Below are 8,622 nucleotides of genomic sequence, written 5' to 3'. Positions count from 1 at the left end.
TAAAAAAATACAGGAAAAGCAAAAAGATGGAAGAGTGAAAATTTTCTCTGATTTTCATGACTTCTCAAACCATTCCAAAAGAGAAATTATGCACCAAAGATTAAAACGACTTTAGCTATCTCTGTTTTCTAAGACACCTAGAATCCAAAATAAGGTTAAAAATTTAAAAAAGCAAAAACCTATGAAATGAGCTCACTTAGTACCCCTCTTTCACCTCCCATACCACTGGCAATAAGGCTGCTCTAGCAGATGCAATGATACAACACAGACTTATGACAAAATCCACTTCCACTCAAGTTTCCCTCCTTTCCAGTGTTGCAGGGCCCCTGGCTTCAGAGTATAAAAATTTGTTCTGGCTGTAAATAGATAACTACACTGGCACAGCCCACCAGAAACAAAGGTCAGTCAGCGCAGAAAACCCTGTAGCACCAGCATGGCAGAGCTCAGAACTGCTAGTGCCAGACCCATAATTCCTTAATACCAATAAGTCTAGGGCAGGGACAGTCAAACTTATAGATCCATCTCAGTAATTTCAGACACTTACTAGCTGGGTGACTCCAGGAAAGTCATTTAAACCTCTGTATGCCTCAGCTTTCTGATCCTTCAAATGGATACAATAATATATGTATATATATGCATATGTATCTCCCAGTGTTGTTGCAAAGAATAAATAAGATAATATTTTCAAAATGCTTTGCATCTGTTAAATTGCAATATAAATCCTAGTTGTTATTATTATTATTCTCAGACCACATATTTGGGATGTGATAAAGAGCCTCTCTCACTCTGAGAAAAGTAAAATCAATGTTCTCTTCTTTCAAGTCAATTTAATAAGCATTTATTGAGTACCTACTATGTGCTAGATACTATGTTAAGTACTGGAAATATAATGACAATACCAAAATAGTTCCTGCCATCATGAAGTTTCCATTTTTTATTTCTTAATGTAAATTTCATCTTTTAAAAAATGAAGCATCTGCTATAAGAAATGATGAGCAGATTAATTTAAAAAAACTTGGAAAGAACTATATGAAACAATGAAGAGTGAAATGAGTAAAACAAGAGAACGTTCTACACATCTATGGTTTTAATATTTGAAGAATAACTTATGAAGTGGAAACATGAAAGATATAATTTATATATACATTTCTGTTTGCCAGTTGATGCCTTCTTCATTGTGGGAAGGGGAGAGGAAGGTAGAGATAAAATTAAATTTAAAAAAATGAAGCACACTAAATAATGACATATAATTATATATAGATATATGTGTGAACACATACATATGTATACGTACATACATACACACAGACCAAAGTGAAAGGTATAATGAACCTCTGATTTTGCCATTTTAGGGAACTGCTCAGTGAGGAAATTCCCTCTTTGATCTAGATCAGCAATGCAGAGTTAGAGAGTTGCCTGGTGTCAGGCACTGAGAGAATAAATGACTCTTTGATCACATATAGCTAGAATATCAGAAGTGCATATTTGGCGAGAGGGGAGAGCTAGAAGAGAGTCTCACCATATAGACTTTCTCTCTCTCCCCCTCTATCGTAACATTGGTTACTAGGCTCTCATTTATTCTTACAGAAGCTAGGCTCAATTCCAGTATTCCTTTCTCTAAGCATGACCCTTTGGTCACCAAACTATGTTGCTTCTTAGTGAAAGTGAGAAAACAGATGATGAAAAATTTGGAAATTATGAAATTAATTCTGGTAAAAATAATTTTAAAATAATAATAAGCAGCTGAGTGAATCATGGAAAGCAGATTTGTTTAAGAAAAACATTAGAGTAAAGAGTAATCTATGCTTAGGAAAATGCCTACAAGCATATGAAATAGAAAAATAATGAATTTCCAACCCTGTGACTTGATATTAAGGTTAACCTAAAGTATACTACAAGGATAACCAGATGTCCAGATAAACTGGTTAGGTTTCTTTGCCTGATTGCAGTGTGAGAACCCCAAAAAATATTTAGCTTTACAAATTTCATTCACTGCCATAAAAATGAAGATGCAGACATCTATAGATACCCTAAGAAAAAATTTCCAAACCATAAGTAGCTGAGAAAATTATTTTAAAGAAATACTAAAAGATTATATATACACATGATATAGAAGCACAACATACACATGTGCATAATATATACATATGCATATGCATATATATCTATGTCATTTGTTCATTATGTGGATGATATAATAATCTTAAATGCCCAGAAGGCCTAAACTCCTAGTTAAGGCATAAAATTAGAAATCTCATATCAGGAGAAAGTCTCTTTTCTGAGTTGGAGTTTCTAGGTTATTGGGCATGCTAGGTATAGGGCAAAATCTTTTCAAGTGAAAATTATTTCCTTTGGAAATTGAAATGGAAGAGTAAAAGGTTGATAATGTCACCTTTTCAATGAAGCTCCTAGATTGGAGAAAGTTTTGTTTGTGGTTGTCAGATAGATGCTTCTCTATCCAAGGATTTAAGAAAGGGTAGAGTAGTTATAAGAGTAAATAAGAAAACAAAAGTAAGTTGAATATGAACAAAAAATATCTGTTTGAATTGGTGATGTGAGATCATATGCTTTTAAAAAGATATGGTAGGGGCAGCTGGGTAGCTCAGTGGATTGAGAGCCAGGCCTAGAGACAGGAGGTCCTGGGTTCGGATCCGGCCTCGGACACTTCCCAGCTGTGTGACCCTGGGCAAGTCACTTGGTCCCCATTGCCTACCCTTGCCAATCTTTCACCTATGAGTCAATACGCAGAAGTTGGGGGTTTAAAATTAAAAAAAAAAAGGAAAAAAAAAGATATGGTAGCTTTCCTAATAATTTGCGATGAAACTTAAGGTTATAAAACTTCTAAAAGTTTGCTGATATCTAGATCCATTCAACACCAGTGCAGGGATAATATATATATATATATATATATATATATAATTATATATATATATATATATTTTAAGGAAAAGCAAGTTCTTGCTGATTGTTTGGGTTTAGATCTTGGTTCAATTATATACTTGGCAAATAGAGCAAAACTTTTACTAGGTAGTTCTGGTCACGTTAAGTGTTATACTTCTAAATGCATTATCACATGTATATTCATATATGTGTATATTTTTGTGTGTGTTTTACCCATTCTTAGAAGACTGATAATTTTATTATCTCCAAAACAAACCATACTAGTACTGCTCTTCTTGACTTTGCCTTACTACACTTCTATACTTCTAATCCTACATTTGACCTTCAGTTATCCATCTTGATTAAATTCTGTCCATTAATGAATTTCAAAATTGACAGGGACTACAAAAGTCATCTAACCTAATTTACACATGAATAAGTATGCCCTCTCTGACATATGTGACTAGTGCTCTTTATTTAAAGACCTCAAGTGACGGGCTACCACTAAAGCAGACCCTTTTGTATAGTTTTAATTGTTGGGAATCAGTGTTCTTGTTTATGATAAACTTAAATTTGGCCCCCTTCAAATTTTACTCATTACTCTTAGTTTTGCCATCTGGGGACAAATAGTAGAGTGATAATGAGATTAAATCTACCTTGCCCATTCTCAAATCTAATTACCAAAAGTGTAAACAACTCCACTTAACTCTCAAGTGGGGAGGTCTGTGACCCACATGTCCAAAAATGGGTGATGAATCAGAATTGACGGATTGCTCCCTAGGCAGTCCTAAGAAAAATGTTTTTTTATGATTGGACATGTAAACCTGAAGGGAGGCACAGGAAGTGACAAAAGAAATGGCCTTGTGGTGGGACCTGGAGGAGCTCCGACAGCTGGCTGAGACCTTGGACTAAGTGAGACTGCTGTTAATCTCTCCTTTGGAATTACACGTGGTGAGTGTAAAGACTAAATCTTCCTGGACTTCTCTAAAGAAACTGCTCTTTCAAAAGAGACTCTGTGACTGAAGCTTCTTCCTGCCCAGGTCTCAAGGCTGAGCCACCTCCAACTATGATTAATTAGATCTGCCTGGGTTGAACAAGGAGGCTGGAGCAAATTACTTAGTGTGTTAGATTACTTATCCTATCCTATCCTCTCTCTGATTTTCTTATTTTCTCTTCTTCTTCTCATTTGTAAATAAATTTCCATAAAAGTCATTTTGACTTGAGGTTTTTCTTTATTTGGGGATTGATAATTATTCAATTCCCTGGCAACCAAAACTTTTAATATTCACCCAATCAAAATACCTTTTATCCCTTACAGTAGAAACCAAAACTCACTTTGAATGGTAATTTTTCACATAATATATTTGAAAATAACTATTATTCTATCCTACCAAGTCTTCTCTTTTATAGGCTAAATATCTTTAGTTTTTGGATCTCTATAAAACATACATTTGAGGACCTTCATTATTATGGTTATATTCTATTGGACATTCTCAGAGATAGTCAATGTCTTTATATGACCTTTAGATGTGATCTGATGCAAACCTGAAATCCATATGTGGTCCGATTAATCCAAAATATAGTAGGATTATTGCTTCCTTATTTCTAGAATCTGTGACTCTTTTAATTCATTGGGAGAACTCATTAGCTCTCTCAGCTACCATATAATAATATTGATTCAGATTGAGCTTTTAGTAGTCTAATACGTACAGATTTTTATATGAACTTTTCCCAACCATTTTTATGCTTGTAAATTTAATTTTTTGAACCCAAGTGTAAGAGTTTAAGGTGGTCATTTTTCAATTTGATCCTATAAGATTTTGCCCAGTGTTCCAACTTGCCAAGGAATATTTTTTAAAATCCATGCATGCTCACCTGGCATTTGCCTCTCCGATTCATTTTTGTACCATAGGCAAATTGGATATGAATTCCATATATACTTGCATAAAAGTCAATAGCAAAAACGTTAAATGACATCAGGAAAATCCCTGAATTCCCTGAGACATTCTACCAGAAACCTCTTTCTAAGGTGACATTGGCTTATAGCTATTGTGTCTAGCCATTTAGTACTAGTTCTGAATCTCTCGATTCATACTGTTGTTTAGTTTATGTTTCTTGATCTTGTCCACAAGAATAGCAAGATACTTTATTTTTTTTGCTTTGCTAAAATCTACATAAATTATATGTTCTTCATTCCTCTCATCTGCCAGTTTAGAAATAATATCAAAAATTATTTGTTCTTGATATGATTGGGGATGTAAACTCTAAATGATCACTCTGTTGCAAATATTAATAATAGGTAAATAGGTCTTGATCAATGATACATGTAAAACCCAGTTGAATTGCTCATTGGCTATAGGAGGGGGGGAGGGAGGGAAAGAACATGAATCATGTAACCATGGGGGGAAATCCTAAATTAATTAATTAAATAAATGGATTAAAAAAATTTTTAAATGACTCATTCTTGATGGAGTCACGATGAAGTTATAACCAACACTTCCTTGTCTTGGTGTTTACTAATATTTTTCTGTGTAATAGTGAAGAGATATGCATTAAGAATTTTTTACCTGGGGTGAGAGGCAGGAAAGTCACCTTCAGTTAGGGGGGAAAGGGAAGAAAAAGATCCTAGAACATAAGAGAAAGGTGTGGTGAATGAGGGGGAAGAGGAATTTAACTCTATATGTCATCTGATGACTTCTAATCTTATCCAAAAAGCACTTATTAAGTGCCTATTATGATCAAGCACTAGGGATACAAAAGCAAAATAAAATATAAATCCTTGTTCTCAAGGAACTTAGATTCTATTATAGGATAAAATATCTAATTGAACAAATAGACAAATAAATAAATATAATTTGATTTGAGTAGGGAGAGAGTGCTAATGAATAGGGAAATCAGGGAAGACTACCTGTTGCAAATGAGCTAAAACTTGAATAAAGCTAAGGATTCTAAGCAGCAAAGGTGAATACAGGAACTCATTTCAAGCATATGCAATCATCAGTTTGTGTAGGAGGTGAAATTTTTTTGACTTTAGGAAAATAAAGTAGACTAATTTGGCTAGAAAATAGACTGTTTGAAGGGAAATAATGCAGACTAGCCTGAAATCAGAGTAGGAAAGGGTTTAAAGATTTTTTTTCCCTCCCAAAGGCAATGTGGAGCCACTAATGGTTCTTGAGCATGGATATTCTGTGGTCAAATGTGTTGTAGGAAGATTATTTTGACAATTGTATGGGAGATGAATTGGATGGAGAGGAGGTTATTGCAATGGTCTAGATGAGAGATGATGAGAACTTGAGTTAAGATGCTTGCTTCATGAATAGAAGGGAGATGAGGAACAAAGTTGTTGAGTTAAAATAAACAAGATGGATATTGCAAGTGCTGAGGAAGGAAAAGTTGAGGATAATTTTGTGGGATTAGAAAGATAGTGATGGGGGGATGGGCAGCTGGGTGGCTCAGTAGATTGAGAGTCAGGCCAAGAGACAGGAGGTTCTGGGTTCAAATCTGGCCTCAGACACTTCCTATCTGTGTGACTCTGGCAAGTCATTTAACCCCCATTGCCTAGCCCTTACCACTCTTCTGCCTTGGAACCAATACCCAATATAGATTATAAGAAAGTAAGAGTTAAAAAAAAAAGAAAAAGATAATGATGTTTTCAACAAAATAAGGAATTTTGGAGAAGGAATAGGTTGGCTGGTGGGGTAGAAATAGTGTATATTGACACAGTGAAATCGAGATGCCTATGGAATGTCCAATTTGAGATGCATATCAGGCAGTCAATGATAGGACTGGAATTCAGGATTAGATATAAAGATCCAGAAGTCTAACTCTAACACCACTTTGGAAATGATGAGACATTAAGAGGGAGAGAGTGAAAGAACAGAAGACAAAAAAATCTAGCCAAGACAGATCCTTGGAGGGCATCCATGGTTAGGACACACAGGACAAGGATGATGATCCAGTAAAGAAACTGAGAAGGTGTGACCAGAGAGGAAGTGGAAGAATTAAGAAGGAGTAATGCTCCAAAAGTAGCAGGAACAGAGAGTATGAAGGAGGAGGGAAAGGTAGTTGATTGTGTCAAAACCTACAGGAAAGTTAAGGATGAGGACTGAGGAAATTCCATTGGATTTAGCCATTATGTTATTACATTCATGATAACCTTGGAGAGTGCAATTCCATTTGAGTGGTTAAGTTTGCAGCCAGATTGAAAGAGATGGGAAGTGAGTGGGAGCAAGTAAGAGGAATCAAAGAGATAGACAGCTTTTATAGGGGATCATTTGGGGAAAGGGAAAAAAAATACATAGGCCAATAGCTTCCTATTTTAAATTATTAGTTGTGTTGCTTAGTTGCTGGTGAGCTCATGTGTAACCAGTCCAGAATGTGGCTGTGGAAGTGAGCAGGGCCAATATTTTTCATATTTACCTACCTCTCTCCTCTACCCATCTCTCTCATCAACCACCATCTTCTCTTCTTGTATGCATGGTCAACCTCAGGCACCCATTTCTCTCTCTCTCCCTCTCTTTCATTAGGGGGAAAAGTTGAAAGAGGTTGTTACTTCACTTCTCACCATCCTTTCAATATAATACAATCCTGTGACCTCTACACCAACATAGCTAGGTTTTGCTCTACCACCAGGTTCTGAACAAGTTTTCTTCTTTGAACTCTCAGAACTTTATGTTGTACCTTACATTTCCAATTTTAGAGGGAAGCCCAGCCTTCTTCTCATCCCTAACCCTACCTCAACCATGGCTTTGATAATTCAGAAATTAAACTTTCTGGTCTGTAATTTAAAGATTATATTGCCTTCCTTGTTTAAAAAATTAGGACAATATATACCTTTCTTTAGTATTGTCTACTACTGTTCAAAGTGCACTGTGAATGATTTGATAAAGTCATTTTCCAGTTATTCATAATCTAGAATATGGCTTTTCTGGCACTATTGTCTTGAGTTCTTGAAGGGAAGCTCAATACTTTCTTAGTTGCTCCTTTATTTTTAGGTAGAAATTCATTATTTGCCATTTTTGTTTAGTCTTTTCCAAGTCAAAGAGCCTTCTTTTGGTAAGAAAAAATAGGAAATAAGCTGATTGAATTAAAAGAATGTAGTTATTTCTGGGAGTGGTCTCGATGATCATTTTTCTGCACATAGTTAACACTGTTACTCTGATCCTTTTTGCTTGTCTTGCTAACTTTGACTTCCAATTTCAAATTTGCCTTCCATCTGTCAACTGTTATCATTGACAGATCCACATCTGGGCAATGATCCTCTCTCATTTGTGATTCTTTTCTTTTCCATTCATCACTATAAAAAAGTGGGGGGGGGCAGCTGGGTAGCTCAGGGGATTGAGAGCCAGGCCTAGAGACAGGAGGTCCTAGGTTCAAATCCGGCCTCAGACACTTCCCAGCTGTGTGACCCTGGGCAAGTCACTTGACCCCCATTGCCTACCCTTACCAATCTTCCACCTATAAGTCAATAACCAGAAGTTAAGGGTTTAAAATTTAAAAAAAAAAGTGGGGGAGACCTCATTGTTATCTCTACCTTTCCTCACCAAAATCAGAACATTATAAGATTTTACATTCTTGAAAAAAAAATTTAGGTCTATGTCATGTCTTTGTAGTCATCTTTTGTTACATGTCCTTCCTTCTATATTCTACACATTTCTATTTTTAAAGTCTAAGTCATTTGGAGATTTGCAGTCAAAATGGTCATTTTAGCAACTCTTTCCTTTATACCTCATCAGATTTCTC

This window comes from Gracilinanus agilis, chromosome 3 (assembly GCF_016433145.1).
Source record: "Gracilinanus agilis isolate LMUSP501 chromosome 3, AgileGrace, whole genome shotgun sequence".
Taxonomy (NCBI): domain Eukaryota; kingdom Metazoa; phylum Chordata; class Mammalia; order Didelphimorphia; family Didelphidae; genus Gracilinanus; species Gracilinanus agilis.
Note: the sequence above shows the minus strand (reverse complement) of the source record.